This window comes from Vulpes vulpes, chromosome 6 (assembly GCF_048418805.1).
Source record: "Vulpes vulpes isolate BD-2025 chromosome 6, VulVul3, whole genome shotgun sequence".
Lineage (NCBI taxonomy): Eukaryota > Metazoa > Chordata > Mammalia > Carnivora > Canidae > Vulpes > Vulpes vulpes.
Window position 1 is genome coordinate 131,545,902 of NC_132785.1, and position 13,569 is coordinate 131,559,470.

Consider the following 13,569-nt stretch of genomic DNA (forward strand, 5'->3'; position numbering starts at 1 on the left):
ACAATCCTCTTCAATTGGGCTGTGCAAATCACCTATTAATGTGATAGGGTGTGTATCCCCACTGACCTGGGCTGGGCACAGGTTTCATCCCTATCATACAGGAGATATGGTGAGTGCACGGACTCAGGGCTGTAAAAAAGTAAAAATGAACCATTGGGACATAAGATAAAATGCTTCTGCACAGCAAAAGAAACAGTCAACAAAACCAATAGACAACCTACTTAATGGGAGAGGATATTGGCAAATGACCTATCAGATAAAGAGCTAGTTTCCAAGATCTACAAAGAACTTATAAATGACTAATATTCCATTGGATATATTCCTCAGCCATTAGAAACAACAAATACCCATCATTTGATTCAATTGGATGGAACTGGAGGGTACTATGCTGAGTGAGGTAAGTCAATTAGGACAAACATATGGTCTCATTCATACAGTGAATTAAGAAATAGTGAATGGGATTATAGGAAAAAGGAAGGGATGAGGGAGAAAATTTAGAGAGGGAGACAGAACATGAGAGACTCCTAACTCTCGGAAAGGAACATGGGGTATTGGAAGGGGAGGTGGGCGGGGGATGGGGTGAATGGGTGACGGGCACTGAGAGAAGCACTTAATGTGATGAGCACCGGGTGTTATGCTATATGTTGGTAAACTGAACTCCAATAAAAATATACAAATTCAATAAAAATTATACAAAACCAAAAAGTGGTTTATATATACATTGAGATATTACACTGTTGTCAGAAAGTATGAATAACATGAAGCAAAATTTCCTTCAATATGGATGGAACTGGATGTGTTTTATTGAGAGAAATAAATCAATAACCAAAATGCAATGATATGGCCTCACTCATATGTGGCATATAGGAAATATTGAAAGAGACCATAAGGGAATGAGTGAAACTTAGTGGAGCAATGCTACAGAGGAAGACAAATCATAAGAGACACTTACCTCTGGGAAACAAAACTGAGAGTCGCTGAAAGGGAGGGGTGGTGGATGGAGTAACTGATGGGATTTAAGGAGGGCACGCGACGTGATGAGCACTGAGTTTATAGTAAATGCTGGTAAATTCAATTTAATAAAAAAAAGATTGAGTTTATCCTGTGTTCTGAGCTGGAACATCGTTCATGGACAGGGCGGATCAAACAACAGGCACTCATTTTCACAGCTCTGGTGTCTGGGATGAATGAGGTCCAGGTGCAAGCAGATGTGGTATCTGGAGAATGCCCACATCCTAACCTGTCCTTTCCCTGTCACCTCACATGGGGTCACGGTGCAAGGAAATTTCCCAGTCCTGGTGCATAAGGTCCTCATCCAATCATGAGGCTGCACCTCCTGACCTATCTATCCGTCTATCTATCCATCTATCACATCATCTTTTGTCTTTCATAGGTACTTGATGTCACTTGATTACCATGCAGCGTATTGTGTTAATTGTATTTTTATTTTCATATGTAGAATTTAGTGATTCCTCAGCTGCATAAGCACCAAGTGCTCATCACATCACGTGCCATCCTCATGCCCATCACTACCTACCCATCTCCCCACTGTCTGCCATCTGTCAACCCTCAATTTCTTTCCTAGAATTGAGTGTCTCTCATGTTTTGTGTCCCTATCTGTTTTCATCTAATTCTCTTCCTCCCCGATGTTCATCAGTTTTGTTTCTTAAATATCACATGAGTGAAATCATATGATATTTGTCTTTCTCTGAATCCACTCTAACCACTGTTGTACGACATAGACCTGGATGTCCAGTCTCAGCAAGCAGAGAACAAAAATAAAAGACATACAAATTGGCCATGAAGAAGTCAAACTCTGATTCTTTGCAGATGACATGACTGTGTATGTAGGAAACACAAAAAACTCAACCCAAAAATTACTAGAACTGACACAGGAATGCAGCAAAGAGGTAGGATGTAAAATCAGTTCACAAAATTTAATCCCAAATCTATCCATTAACCATGATGCAGAAGAAACAGAAATCAAAGCACAGATCATATTTACAATGGCTCCAAAAACCATAAGATACCTAGGAATAAACCTCACCTATAAGGTACAGGATATACACTCTGAGAAGTGTAGGACACTTACCGAAGTAGTTGAAGAAGACACAAAGAAATGGAAAACATTCCATGCCCATGGATTGGAAAAATAAATATTGTTAAAATGTCTATGCTACTTAGAGAATTCTACACATTCAATGCAACCTCCATCCAAATAACATGTTCTCCAGTGTAGTTAACACACCGTGTAATATTGAGTGTACAATATAGTGATGACAATTCCATCCATCCCCCACTGCTCCTTAGGACCAGTGCTCTCCCTTATCCAGATCTGCTGTGTCAATATGTTTTCCATATTGAAGCGTCCATTTCCTGGTTTGACTCAGTGTATTTTTTCTTTTGCTCATTGTTTCGCTTCATGAATTTTGCATATGACTGAATCATATGGTAGTTGTCTTGCTCTGAGTTAGTTAACTTTACCCACTCCAGTTCTGTACTTGTTGCTGTAAATGTCAAGGTTTCATTCTTCTGTATGTATGTCCCACATCCCTGTATCCTTTCATCAGTAATGGACAGTTGGTCTGATTCATAAATTGACTATTGCAAGTAATGCTGCCAGAAAGAAAGGGATGCAAGCTTCCCTTCGAATTACTGTTTTGTGTTTTTTGCAAAACTACAGCCCAGCTCAATTGCTGGATCATATATTAGTTCTATTTTTTTAATTTTTGGAGGCATATCTGTTTTATGTAAAGTCGGGATTTAGGTTATTGCCATTATGGGTTGTCATTTTGGGAGAATCCATGGTGTGTCATGGTGAATGCCATGTGAGATGAGTTGAGTTTTTGCAGATATGGTTTTGGACTGTATTTTCCTAGGCAATCTTTGAATCTGTGGTTAATAACTTATGTGGCAAAAAGGAATGACATGTTTGATAATTTTAGAGAATTTCATATTACCACTACGAGCACGAGACTGGATCTGGACATGAGAGAGAGAGAGAGAGAGAGAGAGAGAGAGAGAGAGAGAGAGGCATTCACTCTCTGTTCACCTCGTGACTCTAGATATGGGGGATTGAAGACCCCACATCTGTGAGTGGATCTGTGAATTGAGCAAGGAAACCCTCCTGATCAGGTGCAGCCAGTTTCCTGTATAAAATCCAGGTCTCCTTCTTGTTCGTGTGTCTAAGTAAACCCTGATGGATGTACGTGGATCGATGGAAAACCCCACGAGACAGAGAGATAATTTGCAGTAACAAGGAAAGCTACTTACTAAAGGTGTCATTGCCACCTGAGACCGGTGTGCACGTGGTTCTCTGCAGCTCTGATGGGATCATTTGGGAAAATTATCAGTGGAGTTTGGAGACAGCTCTACAAACTCAGTTCAAGGATGTCCAAACAGAACCCATGACTATCCTCAGGCTGACTGTGATGAGAGCAAGGAGCGTCCACAGAAGGTCCCTCATCTGAGGTATCACAAGGTTCCTGCCATCTACTTGGTGTCCTCAAGCTTGTGAGGTGTTTCCCTCCAGGTGTTGTATCGTCATAGGTTCTATTGGATGGGAAATGTAGCTTCTGGTCAGTAAGGTGTAGGGAACTTCTTCTCCTTGGAAGAGTCCTTCCTGGGACATACTCCCATATATTCCGTATAAATCTCTGCTCTATTGTCTGACAGTGAAAATGAAGATCCTCTTCTGTTGCAGCTAAAGTCTGATATGATGAGCACACTTGTTCCCAACTATTCTCAGTGTGATTCACTGGTGAGATTGCCATTGGTCTAGAATTTACCCAAGGAGCCAATGCTGTGATCCACTGGTGGTGTCAGGTGGTGAAGACAAGGATACAGCTCCTGGTAAAGAGGCATCCTCAAGCTTGATATTGTTCCCCACAGAGGAATGGGAGGTGCACGGGAATGCCAGCTGACACTTTCCATGATTCCTGCAGATGGAGCAGCACCCTGTGTGAACTAGCCTGGTTGAGGAGCTCAGGATTACCCCTCACAGGCAGGATGTGGGAGACCATTTGTCTGGATAGGCTGCCCATGAGGTGTGGGCATAGGTGGCAGCTATGTTTCAAAGTCCAGCACACGTGGCACCGTAGTGATAGCCAATACATTTTACGTAATTAATGTCCTCTACCTGTTAGTAATAAATTTGACACATGCCAAAACCTGAGGCCTAGAACCCAATGGTTATGACCTTTTGAAGCATAGTTTCTTCCTTTCTATGTGAGTGCAGAACAATCATTAAATTATTCTGAAATCTTAAAAAAAAATACCATCATGGAAATTTCTCTGTTGTTGCAAATGCTTATATTTTTATTTTACATAGATCACATATTCAGAATCTTACAATTTTTGAAGGGTAAAACACAGTAGTGTTAAGCATCTGCACCACATGATTTCACCTTGAACTGCCTCCAAATGAGCCTCATTGATTCCACAGCATGGACATGTGGGTCAGCCCTTCCAAGGTCACAACCTCGGGAATTAACCAGAGTCTTATCCCTGGTAGGACAGACTCTGTACCTTTGCAAGAGCTTCCAGGTTTATTGATATAATTGAGTTGAGTAGAGATAAAGATGATATGTTAATGTTTAAAAGGTGCTATATTCTCTTCTATCTGCTTGTAAGAAGCTAATATGCAGCAGGACAATTAAGGGGAATTTAAATCACAAGGATATTCCAAATCCACAATTTTAAAAAACGTAAACCACGCTCAAAATGGAAAACAAGTCTTAAAAACCAAGGAATTATTCTATTTCTCAGTAAGACACTCTTTAGAAGATAAGTAGGAATTTGCATTCTTGATTAATTATTCAATTTTAGCATCACAGAAGTGGAAGTGAGCAAATCTATGATTAACGTCAGATTTGTTTCATGGAAAAAGCCTCCTGTATTATGCTACGAAATTTAAGAGGATAAATACAAATTCAAGGTGTAGTTATTTTAAAGTTTTTACGTCAATTAAAATAGAGATGACATCCAGTGTAACATTCATTTCTGGCGTGCAATACAGTGTTTGATCATGCCCATTCATCGTCCAGTGTCCATCAGGACATGTGCACTTCCTAATCCCCATCTGATATGTCACCCGGCCCCACTTACTTCCACATAATAACCACCAGTTTAATCTCTATAAGGAAGAGACTATTTTTTGGTCTTTGTATCAATTTTTCACCCTCTGTTCCTTTGATTTCTTCCTTAAATTCAATATATGACTGAAATCGTACAGTTTGTCTTTTTCTTACTGACTCATGTCACGTAGCTTTAAACTTGCTACCTCCATCGCCATACTTGCATATGGTTAGATTTCATTATATTTATGCATGATTTCCTTGTTTTGGATAATTCAGACAATAGTGCTGAAAATACTGAGGTGAATAAATTCCTTTAAAATTAGTAGTTTTGTAGTCCTATGGTAAATACCAAATAGAGCAGTTGCTGGTCAACAGGGTAGGTCTATTTTTACCTATTTGAGGCACCACCATATTGTTTACTGGAGCAGTGGCACCCCTGCCCACCCACATCTAGTGACCAGAGAATCCTGCAGGGCCTCAGTTCTAGTGGATGTGGGATCAGGTGTAACTTAACAAGCAGAGCAGAGCACATCCTGTCAAAACCCACCACAATCTGGGCAAGGACCACACACTGCCCACAGCGGACAGGGAGAGTTTCTGAAGATGCGAGGACTGATGGAAAGAGGTACCAAATCAGGACACCGCAGTTCACACAGCACACACCGCAGACAATCTTTGAAGCCCCAGGCCCTGGACCCTATGTGACCTCTTCTTCATAAAGCTGTTATTCTGGAGCAGGACCTGTAACTTGCTTTTCTAACACATAGAGAAAAAGTGAGACTTAGAGAAAATGACGAGATGGAAGAATTAAATTTCACTTTGCAGCTCTAATCCACCTAAATTTTGTGCTTCTCAGATCAGTCCCTTTGACCCTGCCAAATGAGACAGGACTTATGTTCTGCCTCCAGATCCTGCTTTCTCCAACCCTGACTGGATCCTGTGCATCAGGGAGACTGCCAGCAGGCCATCCCATCCATAGTGCGTCTACAGCAATGGCATGAAGGCACAGAGTTGTGATAATAATGTCCCTGCAATTCTTGTCCTTGGGGAGTAAGCCTGACTTCATGACCGAAGTCTGTGTCACATGTTGAGAGGTGATTTCCTCTCTATGTCACTCATTAGTGAGAATATGTGCATGGACCACATATGTCACCATTACTTACTGCAAAATAATATAATGATTGTACAACATACACTCAAACACAAAATGAATCCTCAGGACTGAGATAAGAGTTTGAAAGAAAATAAGTTTAGGTGGTTTTGACATAAAATTCCAGAGTCCCCATCTGATCTTCAGCATATAAAGCAGAAGAAATTTCCCACACAGTCTTTCCTATAACAGCACTGGGAAGGAGGAGTTAAAAAAATGCTGGATCAGTGCTCCTGAGCTTTTCTCGTTGTGGAATGTGATAGACACTTATTGAATCATTCTGATCACACATGAAATCACTTAGAGGTCTGAGAGAACAGAAACTACTAGTCCACACATAACAAATCAACCACCTTTTGGACATAGGAGGTGTGAATATTGTCATGTGAGATATAGCTGTGGAGATGAGGGCAGGAGCGAGGTTGCTTCAAGAATTTTCTGCAAAGTTTTACTCACAGCAGACATGGAAATCTGAGAATTTCAGATGTCTGCTTCCATGGGGATGTGCCTGGCCTAAATGTGCTCAAGTGGTAAACAGGGAGTAATCCCAGGATATTAATCCTAGGAAGAAACCCAGGGTTGTAGGAAGAATGTGTGGCACCAATGTGATGCACAGCTACTGAGGACAGGAGAATGGAAGGTGGTTGAGGACAGTGATTCCAGGTGTGGTTTTCCTGCTCTATTTTGTCATAACCTGAGTGTTTTCTTGGGAACAGGTTGTAAAGGACAAAAAAGTGAGGGGACCCTCTTTTAGTGAGTCTGGGTGAGGTCACCGCATTCCCAGACTGGGTGGATTAAACAATAGACTCTGCTTCTCAGAGCTCTGGAGTCTAGGAAGTTTGAGGTCCAGGTGCAGGCAGACGTGGTGTCTGGAGAGCATCGCCGTCCTATCCTGTCCTTTCCTGTCACCTCACATGGGGCAAGGGGGCAAGGAGATATCCCAGTCCTGTGCATAAGGTTCCTGATCCCATAATGAGGCTTCACCTCCTGACCTAACTACTCCCCTAAGGCCCTACTTCCTCCTCCCATCGCATGGACGTTTGGTTTCAACATGGGGATGGTAGAGGTCACACACACTGAGCTGATATCAGCACCTGAAGGATCCAAGAGTTATTCCCTGCAGGTTCAGGTCCTCCTCCACGTTTGTTCTCTCAGTTTTTATAATTGTTTAGTTGAATTTGTCATCACACCATATTTTTGAGTCTTACCTACAAGTTCCTTGATCTCCAATCGCCCGTCTTCTCCTCCTGGCCCACCCATGGGAAATCCAGCGGGGACCATTGAATTCCTTCCATTGATGTGGTGGGACACTGAATCCACAGAAGCCCCTCCTGGAGCAAGATCTAGTCCCCACCATTGACCCTTAACACACACCCCAAGCCAGTGTCCTTCTAAGCAGTTATGACCTGATGAGAGGACTGTCCTGCTCTGAACAGACACGACGGTGAAGGTAATCAAGTTTTTATCCTCTTGTCTCTGTGTGTGTGTGTGTTCAGGATCCTCAGACTTCACATCAACAGCATATCCTAGTGGGGGACTCGCTTCGTTCCAAGGCTGTCACTGACATTGATGCAGTGAGGAGGGTGCAAGATAGTGACCCCACCAGGAGTCTTTCTTTTGCTTTAGATAGCTGATGCATTTGTAACCTCATGTCTGCCATTCATTTAATGCTGCTTCTACCAAAAATCTCCTTGACCTTGTTGGTCGTGTGATGCACAAAGTGTGCAGGTGCAGCTCCAGTAAGTACATAGTTTATATATAGATAGATATAGATGATATAGATATAGATAGATATAGATATAGATATAGATAGATGATAGATAGATATAGATATAGATAGATACAGATATAGATATGGAGATATTTGCAATTTATTGGTATTTAGGGAAATAGCAACTGTAAGAAACTTTGTCATTTGTACATAATATTTGTTTTCCTATCAAATGCAGCTTCTAAATGAGAGACTCGATAGCTATGCACAGATCATCTGCCTAGATGGCTCCCTGGGGGAAACTGTTCCATGTGGAGTAAGCTCCACACCCTGACAGAAAACCTGCCCAGAACCTCCATCTGCACCTGCTCCTGGGCCTTCAAGCCTGAAGTGGTGAGTAGTGTGGACCCCCTGGTGGTCCTAATCCCATTCTACAGAGAGGATTGTGTCTGAGTTCATGCTGAGGTCGCCTCACTGTGTGCTTTCCACAGTAATACACGGCCGTGTCCTCGACTCTCAGGCTGTTCATCTGCAGATACAGCGTGTTCTTGGCATTGTCTCTGGAGATGGTGAATTGGCCCTTCACAGCGTCTGCATAGTATGTGCTACTTCCATCACTGATAATCCGTGAGACCCATTGCAGCCCCTTCCCTGGAGTCTGGTGGACCCAGCTCATGTGGTAACTACTGAAGGTGAATCCAGAGGCAACACAGGAGAGTCTCTGGAACCGCCCAGGCTTCACCAGGCCTCCCCCAGACTCCCCCAACTGCACCTCACCCTGGACACCTGCAGACACAAGACATCCTGGTCAGGAAATTGTCCCACATCCCGTTTCTCTAATTCACGTCCTATCATATAGTCAAAGTCCCTTGTTCTCCATGAATTACCTTTTAAAATTGCGAAAAGGAAAACCCAGCAGAGAACAGATTCCATGGTGAGATGTGTGTATTCTGTCCAGATCACTGAATGGCTTCACCTTGGGGTCCTGTGGCTGGGGCTCCTCTCCCAGCTGCAGGGTCAGGGCTAGGCTGGTTTAATCAGTGGAGGGAGGGTCCTATTTGCATGTCCTCTGACTATATCTTCAGCTCTTGTCTACAATTTGATGCTAACAATTTAATAGAAAAGATTGCATTACCTTTGCAGATCACTTTTGCAGATGTCACTGTCGAAATATGAAGTTCTATTCTGTGAGTAGTGTTATCTTTTCATTTCTGTTTGTCTTTTAAAAAGGCTTTCATCCAAAACTTCATTTTTAGTATGGTATTTTATCTCCCATTGCTAATTAATACTAAATTTTTATTTTTGATTCCATTTAAGTTGGGTATCTTTGTGAAATATTTTTTCATCCTTTCACTTTGTTTTCTTGTATATTGTTTAATAAATTTATTTTTTGTTGGTGTTCAATTTTCCAACATACAGAAAAAGAACCAGTGCTCATCCTCTCAAGTGCCCCCCTCAGTGCCCATTACCGATTCATCCCGACCCCCTGCCGTCCTCCCCTTCCACCATCCCTAGTTCTTGTATATTTTTATTGGAGTTCGATTTGCCAACATATAGCATATCACTCAGTGCTCATCCTATCAAGTGTCCATCATCCAGTCACCCCCACCCCCGCCACCTCCCCTTCTACCACCCCTAGTTCTTTTCCCAGATAGGAGTCTTTCTTGTTCTGTCTCTCTTTCTGATATTTCCCACTCATTTTTTCTCCTTTCGCCTTTATTCCCTTTCCCTATTTTTTATATTCCCTAAATGAATGAGACCATATAATATTTGTCCTTCTCTGATTGACATATTTCACTCAGCATAATACCATCCAGTTCTAGCCATGTCGAAGCAAATGGTGGGTATTTGTCATTTCCAATAGCTGAGTAATATTCCATTGTATACATAAACCACAGCTTCTTTATCCTTTCATCCTTCGATGTACACTGAGGCTCCTTCCACAGTTTGGCTATTGTGGACGTTGCTGCTAGAAATATCGGGTTGGAGGTATCCCGGCATTTCATTGCATCTATACCTTTGGGGTAAATCCCCAGCAGTGCAATTGCTGGGTCATAGGGCAGATCTATTTTTTTTTATAAATTTAGTTTTTATTGGTATTCAATTTGCCAGCATATAGAATAATACCCAGGGCTCATCCCATCAAGTGCCCACCTCAGTGCCCGTCACTCAGTCAACCCCACCCCCTGCCCACCTCCTCTTTCACCACCCCTATTTCTTTTCCCTGAGTTAGGAGTCCTTTATGTTCTGTCTCTCTTTCTGATATTTCCCACTCATTTTTTCTCCTTTCCCCTTTATTCCCTTTCACTATTTTTTATATTCCCCAAATGAATGAGACCATATAATGTTTGTCCATCTCCGATTGTCTTCATAGAAGTAGCTTGCAAGAAGTTGCAGTGCTCAGGTCCCAAAGAGTGTTGCCTGTGTTCTCCTCTAGGATTTTGATAGACTTTGTCTCAAATTTCGATCTCTCAACTAGTTTGAGTTTATCTTTATGTGTGTTTTAATACAATGTTCTAGTTTCATTCTTCTGCACATGGCTGTCCAATTTCCAAAGCAGCAACTATTGAAGAGACTGTCCTTTTTCAAGGGGATGGTCTTTCCTGCTTTGTCGAATATTAGTTGACCATGGAGTTGAGCTTCCATTTCTGAGTTATCTGTTCTGTTCCATTGATCTATGTCTGCTTTTGTACAGAACTATGTTTTGTACAGATCTATGTGTCTGTTTTTGTACAAGAACATCAAGACTGTACTGCACTGTCTTGATGTTCATAGTTTTGTAGTACAACTTGAAATTGGTATTGTGATGCCACCAGCACTGGTTTTCATTTTCAAAATTCCTCTCGCTATTAAAGGTTTTTTCTGATTCCACACAAATCTTAATATAATTTTTCCCACTGTCTGAAGAGAGTCCATGGTATTTTGATAGGGATTGCATTAAATGTGTGTATTGCCCTGGGTAGCATTGACATTTGACAATATTAATTCTTCCAACCCATAAGCAGGGAATATTTTTCCATCTCTTTGTGTCTTCCTCAATTTATTTCAGAAGTGTTCTGTAGTTTTTTGGGTATAGATACTTTACAACCTTGGTTAGGTTTATTTCTAAGTATCTTATAGTTTTGGGTGCAATTGCAAATGGGTTGACAACTTAAATTTTCTTTTTTCAGTCACGTTGTTAGTGTATAGAAATGCCACTGATTTCTGGGCATTGATTTTGTATCCTGCCACATTGGTGAATTGCTGCATGATTTCTACCAACCTTGGGTGTAGTCTCTTGGGTTTTCTACATACATTATCATGTCATCGGGAAAGAGGAAGAGTTTGACTTTTTCTTTCACAATTTGGGAGCCCTTTTTTCTTTTCTTTTCTTTTTTTTTATCATCTGATTTCTGAGTCCAGGACTTCTGGTACTATTTTGAATGTATTATGCTGAGTGAGTTAAGTCAATCGGAGAAGGACAAACAGTGTATGTTCTCATTCATTTGGGGAATATAAATAATAGTTAAAGGGAATATAAGGGAAGGGAGAAGAAATGTGTGGGAAACATCAGGAAGGGAGACAGAACATAAAGACTCCTAACTCTGGGAAATGAACTAGGGGTGGGGGAAGGGGAGGAGGGCGGGGGTGGGGGTGAATGGGTGACAGGCACTGAGGGGGACACTTGAGGGGATGAGCACTGGGTGTTATTCTGTATGTTGGTAAATTGAACACCAATAAAAATTAATTTATTTAAAAAAAACAATCATGAAAATTGACACCACTCTCTTTTTTATCTAAGGAGAAAGGTCCTCAGTTTCTCCCCATTGGTATGCTATTTCCTGTGGGCTTTTCATAGATGGCTTTTAGGATCCTGAGGAAAGCTCACTCTAATCTTACACTGAAGAGTTTCGATCACAAGTGGATGCTGTACTTTATCAACTCCTTTCTCTGCATATATTGAGATCATGTTTCTTGTTTTATTCTTTTGTTGATATGATCTATCCCATTCATTGTTTCATGAATGTTGAACCATCCTTGCACCCAGGATATTCCCACTTTGGCCTGGTGAATAATGGATGTACTGTTAGATTCCATTTGCTAAAATTTTGGAGAGAATTTTTGCATCCATGTTCATCAGGCATATTGGTCTATATTTCTACTTTTTTTTGGGGGGGGGACTTTGTTTCGTTTGGGGACCCTGATAATGCTGGCCTCATAGAGAGAGTTTGGAAGTATTCATTTCCTTGCCATCCTTTCAATCAGATTTAGTAGAAGAGGAAATGTATTTTCTTTAAATGTTTGGTAGAATTCACCTGGAAAGCCATCTGGCCTTATGATTTCTTTGGAATTTTTGATAACTGTTTCAGTCTCCTCACTGGTTATTGGTTTGTTCAGGTATTCTATTTTTTTTCCTCTTTCAGAATTGGGAATTCATCTCAGGGAACCCCACCAGGTCTCACCAGGTCTTCCCCAGACTCCACCAGCTGCACCTCACCCTGGACACCTGCAGACACAAGACATCCTGGTCAGGAAACTGTCCCACATCTCCTGCATATTCTCACTCCCATGCATATTCTCCATGTTTATTCTACATGAATTTCCTTTTAAGATAGCAACAAGGAAAACCCAGCTGAGTGCAGACTCTGGTGAATTGTCTGTGTTCTGTCCTGATCCTTGAATGGGGTCACCTGGGGATCCTGGGGCTGAGGCTTCTCTCCCAGCTGCAGGGTTTGGGCTGGGCTGTCTTGATCATTTGATGTAGGGCCTTATTTGTATGTCCTCTGAGTTTTTAGTTTAAGCCTTAAGTTATGATCTTTACAGGTTATAAATGAGGATTAAATAACCTTTGCACACAGCTTGTGTAGATGACATTGTGACAATAAGAAGTGTTCTAACTTCTGAACAAAATTACCATTAAGTTTTCTGTGGCTTTTTTTAATTCTTTCATCAATATACTGGAGTTTGATATAGCTATTTTATTTCCTTTTGAAGTTTATTTTAAAGATTTTTTAAAAGATTTTATTTCATTTTTTCATGACAGACATACACATAGATAGAGAAAGAGAGAGAGGCAGAGACACAGACAGAGCGAGAAGCAGGCTCCACGCAGGGAGCCTGATATGGGACTCGATCCTGGGTCTCCAGGATTATACCCCAGGCCAAAGGTGGTGACAACCTGATGGGCCATCAGGGCCACCCATGTCCTTGGGAAGTTTCATCCTAAATATTTTATTTCTGCTCCAGTGTAAATGTAGTAATTTTGTTAATTCCTTTTATACATTTGTTGCTATTTTGTTATATTTGAAATATAGCTTTCTTTCGTCTCCTGATTTTCATACTATGGTTTCTCTGAAATCATATTTTAGTTCTGCAACTATGCTGTGGAGATGGTAGTGTTTACTACATATGAGATCATGTCATATGGAAAAAAGAAGTTTTCTTCCTCTACATTGAACTAAATAACTTTTCTTTCATTGTTGCAATTTCTAGATAAGTCTTCCAGTTATCAGGGCAGGAAGATTTACCTTCTATTTTTCTCAGGTGTTTGGTCTAATTACTTAGTAGACATAAGGTAGATCTAAGGTAAATGCATTTCATTTTGTATGTTAATGAGCTACCTAGAATACAACACCCAGACAATGACCAAA

The 13,569-nt window shown here is 41.1% G+C and overlaps 3 gene segments (V, D, J or C); all 3 read right to left on the minus strand.

The window, feature by feature from the left end:
* The window catches only part of LOC112930265 (immunoglobulin alpha-2 heavy chain-like), a 1,136,867-nt gene that overhangs the window by 639,934 nt on the left and 483,364 nt on the right, over window positions 1–13,569 (minus strand).
* The window catches only part of LOC112930321 (immunoglobulin gamma-1 heavy chain-like), a 931,325-nt gene that overhangs the window by 498,409 nt on the left and 419,347 nt on the right, over window positions 1–13,569 (minus strand).
* LOC112930269 (Ig mu chain C region-like) overlaps window positions 1–13,569 on the minus strand; it is a 551,713-nt gene that overhangs the window by 442,937 nt on the left and 95,207 nt on the right.